We start from the raw sequence: 12,440 nt of genomic DNA, 5'->3' as shown, positions 1-12,440 counted from the left end.
TTGGTTTCACTTCCTGTTTTTTTTTTTCCCCCTTAAAACAAGTACTGAGTAAAAAACAATATAAAACAATAGGAGAGGGTCTCTCTCTTCCCTCAATACCAAGTAATAGGATTGATGGGTCAAATGGTATTTCTGGATCTAAGTCTTTGAGGAATTGCCACACTGTCTTCCACAATGGTTGAACTAATTTACATTCCACCAACTGTGTAAAAGTGTTTCTATTTCTCCACAGCCTCGCCAGCAACTGCTGTTCCTTGACTTTTTAATCGCCATTCTGACTGGCATGAGATGGTATCTCATTATGGTTTTGATGTGCATTTCTCTAATGACCAGTGATGCTGAGCTATTTTTCATGTGTTTGTTGGCCACATAAATTTCTTCTTTCGAGAAGTGTCTGTTTATGTCCTTTGTCCACTTTTTAATTGGTTGGTTGTTTTTTTCTTGTAAATTTGTTTAAGTTACCTATAGATTCTGGATATTAGACTTTTGTCAGATGGATAGATTGCAAACATTTTCTCCCACTCTGTGGGTTGTTTGTTTGCTCTGATAATAGTTTCTTTTGCTGTACATAAGCTCTTTAGTTTAATTAGATCCCATTTGTCAATTTTTGCTTTTATTGCAATTGCTTTTGACATTTTCATTATGAAATCTTTGCCCATATCTATGTCCTGAATGGTATTGCCTAGATTTTCTTCTACGGTTTTTATAGTTTGAGGTTTTACATTAAGTCTTTAATCCATCTTGAGTTAGTTTTCATATAAGGTATAAGGAAGGGATCCCATTTCAATTTTCTGCATATGGCTAGCCAGTTTTCCCAGCACCATTTGTTAAATAGGGAATCCTTTCCCCGTTGCTTATGTTTGTCAGGTTTGTCAAAGATCAGATAGTTGTAGATGTGTAGTCTTATTTCTGAGTTCTCTAGTCTGTCCCATTGGTCTATGTGTCTGTTTTTGCACCAGTACCATGCCGTTTTGATTACTGTAGCCTTGTAGTATAGTTTGAAGTCTAGTAGCATGATGCCCCCAGTTTTGTTCTTTTTTCATAAGATTGTCTTGTCTATATGGGCTCTTTTTTGGTTCCATATAAATTTTAAAATAGTTTTTGCTAATTCTGTGAAGAATGCCAATGGTAGTTTGATGGGAATAGCATTGAATCTATACATTACTTTGGGTAGTATGGCCATTGACATGATATTGATTCTTCCTGTCCATGAGCATGGAATGTTTTTCCATTTTTTTGCTTCCTCCCTGGTTTCCTTGAGCAGTGATTTGTAGTTCTCCTTGAAGAAGTGTTTCACTTCCCTTGTTATCTATATTTCTAGGTGTTTTATTCTCTTTGTAGAAATTGTGAATGGAAATTCATTCATGATTTGACACTCGGCTTGTCTGTTGTTGGTGTATAGAAATGCTTGTGATTTTTGTACATTGACTTTGTACCCTGAGACTTTGCTGAAGTTGCTTATCACTTTTAATTTTTTTTTTTTTTTTTTTTTTTTTTTGCTGAGATGCTAGGGTTTTCTAGATATAGAATCATGTCATCTGCAAACAGAGACAGTTTGACTTCCTCTCTTCCTATTTGAATACCCTTTATTTCTTTCTCTTGCCCAATTGCTCCCGCCAATACTATATACTTCCAATACTATGCTGAATAGGAGTGGTGAGGGAAGGCATCCTTATCTGGTGCCAGTTTTCAAGAGGAATGCTTCCGGCCTTTGCCCATTTAGTATGATATTGATTGTGCGATTGTCATAAATGGCTCTTATTATTGTGAGGTATGTTCCATCAATACCTAGTTTATTGAGAGTTTTTAACATAAAGGGATGTTGAATTTTATTGAAGGCTTTTTCTGCATCTATTGAGATAACCATGTGGTTTTTGTCTTTAGTTCTGTTTATGTGATGAATTACATTTATTGATTTGCATATGTTGAACAAGGCCTTGCATCCCAGGGATGAAGCCAACTTAATTGTTGTGGATAAGCTTTTTGGTGTGTCTATTTGATTCTTCTCTCCTTTTTTTCTTTATTAGTCTAGCTAACGGTCTGTTTTGTTAATTTTTTTCAGAAAAAAATCAGCTCCTGGATTCTTGATTTTTTAAACTGTTTTTATGTCTCTGTCTCCTTCAGTTCTGCTCTGATCTGGGTTATTTCTTGTCTTCTGCTAACTTTGGGGTTTGTTTGCTTTTGGTTCTCTGGTTCTTTTAGTTGTGATATTAGGGTGTCAGTTTGAGATATTTCTAGCTTTTTGATGTGGTAATTTAGTGCTACAAATTTCCCTCTTAACACTGCTCTAGCTGCATCCCAAAGATTCTAGTACATTGTCTCTTTGTTCTCATTGGTTTCGAAACACTTCCTTTTATCTGCCTTAATTTCATTATTTACTGGAGTCATTCAGGAGTAGGTTGTTCAATTTCCATCTAGTTGTGTTGTTTTAAATAAGTTTCCTAATTGTGAGTTCTAATTTGATTGCTCTCAGGTCTGAGAGACTCTGTTATGATTTAATTTTTTTTTGCATTTGCTGAGGGGTGTTTTACTTCCAACCATGTGATTGATTTTAGAGTAAGTGCCATGTGGCACCAAGAGGAAAGTATATACTGTATGTAAAGTTCTATAGATATCTATCAGGTCCAGTTGATCCAGAGCTGAGTTCAAGTCCTGAATATCTTTATTAATTTTGTCTCGATGATCTAATATTGAAAGTAGGGTGTTAAAGTCTCCCATTTTTATATAGGAGTCTAAGTCTCTTTGTAGGTCTCTAAGAACTTGTTTTATGAATCTGGGTGATCCTGTATGATGTGCATTTATATTTAAGATACTTAGCTCTTCTTATTGAATTGATCCCTTTACCATTATGCAATACCCTTCTTTGTCTTTTTTGATCTTTCTTAGTTTAAAGTCCGTTTTGTCAGAAACTATGATTGCAACCCCTGCTTTTTTTTCTGCTTTCCATTTGCTTGGTAGATTTTTTCTTCATCCTTTTATTTTGAGCATATGTGTGCCTTTACCTGTGAGATGGGTCCCCTGAATAGAGCACACTAATGCGTCTTGACTCTTTATCCAGCTTTCCATTCTCTGTCTTCTAATTGGGGTATTTAGCTCATTTACATTTAAGGTTAATATTGTTATGTGTGAATTTGATCCTGTCATCATGACGCTAGTTGGTTATTCTGCAGACTTGTTGATGTGGTTGCTTCATAGTATCATCGGCCTTTGTACTTCAGTGTAGTTTTGTAGTGGCTAGTAACAATTTTTCCTTTCCATATTTAGTGCTTCTTTCAGGAGCTCTTGCAATGCAGGGCTGGTGGTGATGAATTCCTTCAGCATTTGCTTAACTGAAAATAATTTTATTTCTCCTTCACTTATGAAGCTTAGTTTGGCCAGATATGAAATTATGGTATGGAAATTCTTTTTTTAAAGAATGTTGAATATTGGTCCCCAATCTCTTCTGGCTTGTAGAGTTTCTGTTGGGAGGTCTCCTGTTAGTCTGATGGGCTTCACTTTGTAGGTGACCAGGCCTTTCTCTCTGGTTGCCCTTAACATTTTTTCCTTCATTTCAACCTTGGAGAATCCAATAATTATGTGTATTAGGGTTGATCTTCTCATGGAGTATCTTATTGGGGTTCTCTGGATTTCCTGAATTTGGATGATGTCCTATATTGCTAGGTTGGGGAAGTTCTCCTGGATGATATCCTGAAGTATGTTTTCCAACTTGGTTCCGTTCTCTCCGTCTCTTTCAGGTACCCTGGTCAGTCACAGGTTCAGTCTTTTTACATAATCCCATAGTTATTGGTAGTTTTGTTGTTTCCTTCTCATTCTTTTTTCTCTAATCTTGTCTGCCTGTCTTGTTTCAGATATATAGTCTTTGAGCTCCAAAATTCTTTCCTCCGCTTGGTCTATTTGGCTACTGATACTTGTGGTTGCATTGTGAAGTTCTTGTGTTATGTTTTTCAGCTCCTTCAGGTTATTTATGTTCCTCTCTAAACAGGTTATTCTGGTTAACAGCTCCTGTAATATTTTATCATGGTTCTTAGCTTCTTTGCATTGGGTTAGAACACACTCCTTTAGCTAAGCGAAGTTTGTTATTACCCAACTTCTGAAGCTTACTTTTGTGAGTTCATCCAGCTCAGCTTCAGCCCAGTTCTGTGCCCTTCCTGGAACAGCGATCATTTGGAGAAGAGACACTCTGGATTTTTGAATTTTCAGCATTTTTTTTTGTTGATTTTTTTCTCATTTTCATGAGTTTTTCTAGCTTCAGTCTTTGAGGTTGTTAACCTTTGGATGGGGTTTTTGTGAGGAAATTTTTATTCATGCTGTTGTTGTTGTTGTTGCTTTCTGTGTGTTTGTTTTTCTTTTAATAGTCAGGACCCTCTTCCCCAGGGCTGCTGCAGTTTGCTGGGGATCTACTCTAAAACCTATTTGCCTGGGTTCCTCTCGCACCTGGTGGTGTCACCAGTGGGGGCTGTAGAACAGCAAAGATGGCTGCCTGCTTCTTCCTCTGGGAGTTCTGTCCCAAGGGGCACCGACCTGATGCCAACAGAAACACTCCTGTGTAAGGTGTCTGGTGACCCCCATTGGGGGGTCTCACCCAGTCAGGAGGCACAGGATCAGGCATCTGCTTAACAAAGCACTCTGGCTGCCCCTTGGTGGCACTGGGAAATCCCACTCGTCAGGGACTGCCTGTATTCCTCAGAGCCAGCAGGGGGAAAGACTAAGTTCCCTGATCTGTGGAGACCATGTCCGCCCCTCCCCCTAGGGGCTCCATCTCAAGGAGATCACAGTTCTGTCCCTAAACTCCTGGTTGGAGTTGCTGAAATTCCCACAGGGAGGCCTCACTCGGTGAGGAGGGATCATCTGGGTCCAGCCTAAAGAGTCTGTCTGGTCACAATCTGCCACAGCCACTGTGATGCTTTGTGGGGAATTCTTCCTGGCTCCACACCATCCAGTTTCCCCAGCACCACCAGGGGAAAACAGCAGACTGGAGCTGCAGTGATGGCTGCCATCCCTCGTTCCAGGAGCTCAGTCGTCTTAAGCAGAAGGCAGCTGAAGTGATGGTGGCCACCTCTCTCCTGGGAAGCTCAATTGTCTTAAGTAGCTGGCAGCTGTAGTGATGGCAGCTGCCCCTCTCTGCCCAGGAACTCAGTAGTCTTAGGCAATCTCCAGCCCAGCAGCCACAGAGAATTTGTACTGCTCTGTTCCTGGGCCCAAAAGCACTGGTGGCGTGGGCTCACCAGGGGATCTCCTGATCCACAGGTTGCACAGATTTGTGGAAAAAGCATGGTTTCCCAGGTGGGGTAGCACACTTACTCACTGCCTGTCTTAACTGGGGGTGGGACCTCACCTTGCCCTTACCCCGTGCAGCTCCCAGGTGCGCTGTCACTCCACCCTGCTTTTCCTCCTTCTCCATGGGTCGTGCCAATCACCTAGTCAGTCCCAGTGAGAGAACCTGGAGACATCAGTTGCTGGTGCAGGATTCACTCACAGTTTTCATTCTTCTTAGTGGGAGCCTCCAACTGCAGCTTTTTCTATTCAGCCATCTTGGCCCCTCCAACAATACCTTTTATACAGTAACTCTTTAAAGTATATCATTTGATATCTGAATATGGCAAGCAAATTTTTTAAAGCTGGAGTTTCTTCATTTCAGCATCTACTCTGAACTCCTTTTCAGTCTCACATGCTGGCCTCACATAAACAACAAGCTTGCATAAACATTGCAAGGGGAGAACGTGAAATTCCTGGAAATTTTTATTCTTCATCAGTTTGTCAACATTCAGAGACTCTCTTAGACTTTGTGTTACCTTGTGGCTTGCCAGTCTCACATCTGGGTCTTCTCTAAACATTTTCCTTTGTTGCTTCTCCGGTTCCTCCTTAAAATTTATTTTTTAATCATGGTGGTGTGGGAGGAATTTGGGAATTGGAGTCAGAATACGCTAATAGCAAATCCCACCTCTGCAACCTACTCACCCTAAGACTTGAGAGAAATGTAATACTACCGTTTGGGGGTGTTCTAGTTTTAGTGTAGTTTAGTTTTGTTTTGCCTTGTTTCTAACCATGTATAAAGGGATGATAACACCTATCTAAGCATGATTGCTAAGGATTAAATGAAATAATATATACAAGGCACATGCCACCTAATGTAAACACTAAAGAAACAGTAGCTGCTTCCAAGTTGATATCAATTTATATTAATGACTGGTACTATTTAAAGGCATCTCTACAGGACTAACATGGTCCTGCAGATAATATCTAGGTGAAGGTAAATCCTTGGTGAACACAGCTGGCAGGTTGGAAGGTTCTTCCTACCACCCTTTAAAACAACTCCTACTTTGTTTCATTTTAGATGTCACATCATATAGCAATATGGAAAACTATCATTATGTTCTAATTTGTTTATCAAAATGCTTTAGTGTGTCATTTTTTTCTAATCAGACTAAATGAAGAGAGGGAGCAACTTTGAAAGAATGGCCATGCCATTGAGGTTGACTGAAAGCTGGAGGGCATGGCCATTGGGTGACAGGTGGCAGTGCTGTTGGACAGATAGTAGGGGAAAACTGAGAGGCACAGAGGATGGGATGGCAGTTCCAGTACCCCTTTTTCTTAGCCCAGATTCAGGAAGATGTGGGAGTGTTAAGAGGAGGGTAAACCCAGGTGGACAGTCTTTCCTAACTAGCACTAATTAATCAGTCTTGGCTGAAAAACCTCAGTTGTACATGAAAGAACGTCACAGATCTTATAGTGTTGTTTGTTCAATGATTTTGGATGAGGTTTGGCCATTCCAGAACTCCATAGGCACTATATATGCCACTTCATCTCAAAATTTCTAAGATATGAGCACACGATTCATAACTAGGAGTTTATAGCCATCAGTAAAACTCTCTCAGCCTAATGTTGATGTTACTGCATTCCAGATAGGTTACATTTCTGTAATTGTAGCTTTACCACTTATTTTTCCCCCTCAAGGTCATGTTCTAAATGTTATCTAGAATAGCAGTCTTTGAAGAATCTTTGACATATTGATCAGGACCATGGACTGATGGTCTGAAGCCAGTAATGCCAACTCTACCACTTACCAGGTGCATAATCTTGGGCACTTCATTTAACCTCTCCTTGCCTCAGTTTTCTCATACGTAAAATAGGAATAATAATGCCAGCCTCATAGCACTATTGAGAAGAGTAAATAAATTCATCTTCATTAAGTGGTTAAATAGTGACTGAAAAATAGTTTTGAGTTAGCTATCAGCCTGGCACATAGTAAATGCTATATAAATGTTAGCTATTGCTACTGCTAGAAGCTGTTGTAGTAAATTCCACATGCTATAGTATTATATTAAAACACAGTACACTGATCCATCATCCTAGAAGAATTTATTCAAGTTTGCCAGATAAATGTCTAAATACACTTACTCATCAAACCAAACATGAATTTACCCTGTAAGATGAAGGGAAGCACAGTGAAAACATTTTTAACAGAAAATTGTTTAAATTTTAGTAACGATATAAATGTAAATAGTTTATAAAAGCATTTGGCAGACTCTGATGTTGATCAAGTTCAGAAGTAATGTGAGAACAAAATAGAATGATTATTCAATGGATTATTGATTCATCCAATAAGCAACTACCATATGCTTTGCCCTGTACAGAGGTTTGAAAAAGACACATACACAGACACACACACACACGCGCGCGCACACACACACACACACACACTCTACCGGTTTCCTGTGTTTAGGAAAGTTATAATCCAGTAAAGAGAAGCTGGATAAATAAATATTTTAAATCATGGTACTAAGCACAATAATCAAGTCAAACATGAAATGATACAAAAATATACAGAAGCAAGTGAATCGTATATAGAGGGCACTTGGTGATGGTTTGAGGCAGGCTATACGAAGGCAAGCATTTATCCCTACCCATAAGCTGGATTGTTGGTGCATAGGGAGGAAAAAACTAATGGTATCAATATTCTCTCTTGTTCTCTTACATAAACTTTTTTCAGCTAAGCCCATGAACAAAATATAATAATAAACATATAGGATTGACCCCAAAACACAAAATAGTCAAAGTCTTCAGATGTAGTAGGAAACATTAACTATATCAAGGAATATTAGTGAACTGTATAAATGCCATACTATAGTTAATATTTTGAATGCCTGGAAGAAAAAATATCTCAAATCTTTACCTGTTAACCTTAGGCAGACCTTCAGAGGAGTTATACGAGAATGCTTCTCCTTGACTCTTGTATTCTGCCTGGGCTAATGTGAACTGTCAGAGCCCCCATGTGGTAATTAGTGTCATGGAAATCCACAGGTAGATACTCAGCAAGACAGAAAGATAGATGGTTCCTGGGGATTGCTCCCATAGTTAACAGTTGATCATACAGCCTCCCATACCCTACCCAGCCAAGTGCAAAGTTAGAAAGCAAAAGTAGTTTCTCAGTCTTCTTTAGTGTTATCTGATCATGATGAATCAAACTTTTCTTCTTCTTTAAGTGAAAATCTATGTGGAAATAAATTCAAAAACTATAATACAACTTGGGTAATATTAGGTGAGTGTTTAGAATGTATAAATACCATTTTAAAGTTTATTAATTCTGACTAGAAACCAAAGACACAAATTAAGGTGTTTGATAAAAAGTAAGTTTGTTAGTATGATTTCAAGAAATAAACTATCAACAAACATAAGCTTTTTGGTCATCATGAGGCTCTCCAACTCTAACACCTCCACACCAAATAGGAGCTTAGGAAGTTAGGAAGACAGAGTCCTGGGGACTCACAGAAAATTTTGAGTACCGCTCTGTGGTAATTGGCTCACGCTTATGCTAACATTGGAATAATAGCTCAAATGATCAATATCGTACTTGAAAAGTCACTTGCCATAGCCAGCTAGGAGACATAATGCAAAGAGATCTCACCCAAAAGAAAATATTAACAAGAAATGAGCAAGACCTAAATCTGGAAATCCATAAAACTATATATCTATTTAAAATAAAGACTTGACAGGAGTCTGAGACCAGCCTGGCCAACATGGTGAAACCCTGTCTCTAGCTGGGCGCGGTGGTGGGCATCTATAATCCCAGCTACTGAGGAGGCTGAGGCAGAAGAATTGTTAGAACCCGGGAGGCAGAGGTTTCAGTGAGCTGAGATGGTGCGATTGCACTCCAGCATGGGTGACAGGGCGAGACTCTGTCTCAAAAAAAGAAATAAAATAAAATAAAATAAAAATAAAGTAGAATAAAGACTTCAGAAACTAGAGAACTTTATCATGTTCTGGCCACATGAATGAAGGCATCATCACACTTTTTATCCCACTATCTAAAATGTCAGATGCAAAGGAATGTGTTCGTCAGAAACAAAAAATGTCTTGTTTTCTTGTTTGCTTATTTATTTTCTGTCTTTGAATGCTAAAATATGCTTTTGGAAGTAGATGCTTTTCCTTTCAGCTTTATTCAGGTCTAGCACACCCATTGTAAGAATCCTTAAATGTAAAGAGTTCTTATAACCCAATACATAATATAAATTCTTGCACAGAAAAATAGGTAAAGACATTAAGACTCAAAAATAATAAATACAAATTGCTAATAAATAAAAAACTAAACATGAATGAATAGTCAAAATGTAAATGGAAAATACATCAGATGGCATTTTGTAAATAATTTAGTAAATACATATCAGAAGAATTTAAGTTGTTTAAGCCCTGTGATCCAGTAATTATACTTCTCATGAAAGAATAGGAGATTCATACACACAAAAAATAGTATGTAGATCATTTTCAGTACAGAGTTTTCTCTAATACAAAAATGGAAATATCACTTAAATATTCACCATTGTGCTAGCAAGTAAATAAAATAAACCATATCCATATGAACTACTCATACTAGGCTATTAAAAATGGAGTTTTCAAAGAAAAGTAAGAGTTGAGAAAATTGATGACTAAAAACAAAACACAAAACAATATATCACTACTTATATAGTCCTATCATTATTCAGGAGTATATGTTTGTGAACACATAAAAGATATTGTGAACCAATAGCAGTGGCTCTCACAGTCTAACAAATTTTGTTTTCCTTAGTATGCTTTTCTTTATATGTTTTATGATTTACACTAAAAATTACATTACTTTTATAATTTTGAAATTCAATAAAGTGATTATTTTAATTAAAAATTTGTTTATTTATAAAAAAACCAAAACACAGCTGTTAAGACTACAGACACACATTATAAAAGGGAAAGTTGTCTGGTGTGCATATTCTGATTGTTTCATTGGAAGGAGTTTACTTTCCTGCATGTTTCTACCAAGGTTTAGGTTGAATCATGCAATTTTTAAATTTTCTATATTGTTGTCTTTCTTTTCTTCTTTTTTTGGGCACATATGCTACTTGGTTTATTTTTTTCTTAGGTTAAAATTATAATATTTTATTAATGTATTCTGCTACCATGGAACCAATCACTTGCTTTAGAAAGAAATATGATTCATGAACATTAATGGTAACTGAATGTCCAGTTAGTCACATTAGAGTCCTTACATTTATTCACCAAAAAATGTCGACATCATGGTTGCTTTAGACCTTTCCAGATGTCAAAATATCTTTACTATCAAATTCCTGTTAATAACAAAAGATAATCTTTGAGCATTTAGAACACAAAAAAGGCTCAGAAGAATTTTTCTCAGTGTCATATAGACTTTTCATTGTTATTGATACTAGTTGAACTTGGAAATTGTTTTAAATGTGGCTTCAATTAGCTAAGCCACACTTACATCAATAACAACATTTATGTATTATTTCAGTTTTAACACCTCATAGGCACTTTCATTCACCAAATTATAGGCTATCTCCTAAATGTAATTGTCAGTGTTTATACTCATTTCCAACTTCAATTTTTATGGCAAATTTCTTGCCACATTCACTTAACTTCACACAGCCACACTTGAGTTACTGTGATCTTCCCAAATCCATCCAGGGCAGCTATTGGGATTAATGCAAATATTTTCAGATATAAAATATCCCAATGTATAGAATCCAGTTTAAACTTGCTTATAATCACAAAGGTCTTGGGTTATTGACTGAGTTTGGGACAATATATGTAAGATCATCTACTGAGTGGGAAATCTCAATTTTCATGCAATCTAGACTGTGCTATACAATCTTCAAAATAATGGATTTGAAGGCGATAACGTTTTTCTAGGCCTGAGTGAGCTAACTCTCTTTTTCTTCCTGACAGAGTCCTGTGATTACCACCACAACCTGAGAATTGACTTGGACAGAATAATCTTTTCTGTCACAATTTTAGATGTCTAAAGAAATAAGCTCCTATTCTGCAGATCCTTTTATTTTTCCCTTTAAGTTATCTTCCAAAACAATAGCAAGGGCAAGTTTAGTAGCAAAACTTTTTCTCAAAATGCTGATGGCCCAAGCCATACCAAGTCTTCATGTGGTAGGAGAAATCATCTCAAGGGGAAAGTATCTTAAAGTGGTTCTTCAAGAAAGCAAAGCACAAGGCAAGGATTAAAACTTTTTGGGAGATGCTAACCCTGATATCATGTGAAGGTGAGAGAAAAGAAGTAAGACAAAGGAAAATGAAGCTAGTTTGCTATGAGGTTGTACCACACTCGTTACTGTTTAACAATGAGCTTCAAAAAGACATGGTGACTTACCTAGCCTTGTGTTATTTGGCACTCAGAACTTGTCTGTAACTTTCGGAAGAAAAAAGTAAGCATTAGAGGAGCCCATAGGAGAAAGAAAGAAAAAGGAAGAAGTTTATGTACCTTTACTGCTTTCAGTTCCCCGTTACATACTGGTCAAGGTTCGCTTCACAGACAGCAAGTTCCTCACACTTCCAAGCTACATCTTCCAACCCTTGCATAGCCATACACGAAGACACGTGGTGAGGATTTTCATTCAAGTCAAAAAGTGGATGACAGAACAACAGGGCAGAAGGTTGATCAAGAAGGAAAAAGAAGGAATATGTGGGAATCTGAAAAGTGATCTGAGCTTTGTGTCTCCATACAAAGACAATGCTTTTCTATGCAGTTTTCTCACATGCAATGAGCTGCAAGTTTCCATGTTCAAGTACTTGCATTCCAAAGCACTGTTCTTCATGTTAGGTGTATTATAAAGGCAGGATTTAAGATTTGTAGGAAATGAAATATGATGAATGTCTAAAGAACATAATCAAATATCTTAATATGTAAAATCTTATACATAAAGTAAGTTATATCAGTAAAAATATTGTTTTTGACCAGAAAAGATTCAAAAGTATTCGAAAACAGTTTTTACGAAACTACAGGAAATCTATGTTTTTTGGTGATATCGCTCATCTAAAGTTGTATCATTAAATAATAGTTTTAAAATAAGACTTGGAAATAGTGCAATAAAATATATTGAATTATGGAATTTTAGGTGTGTTCTATTATGCTTGCATTATCAACATGGTAAGTCAAGAAAAAT

This window comes from Trachypithecus francoisi, unplaced genomic scaffold, assembly GCF_009764315.1.
Source record: "Trachypithecus francoisi isolate TF-2019V2 unplaced genomic scaffold, Tfra_2.0 Lachesis_group2, whole genome shotgun sequence".
NCBI lineage: Eukaryota > Metazoa > Chordata > Mammalia > Primates > Cercopithecidae > Trachypithecus > Trachypithecus francoisi.
This window is presented reverse-complemented; position numbering follows the sequence as displayed.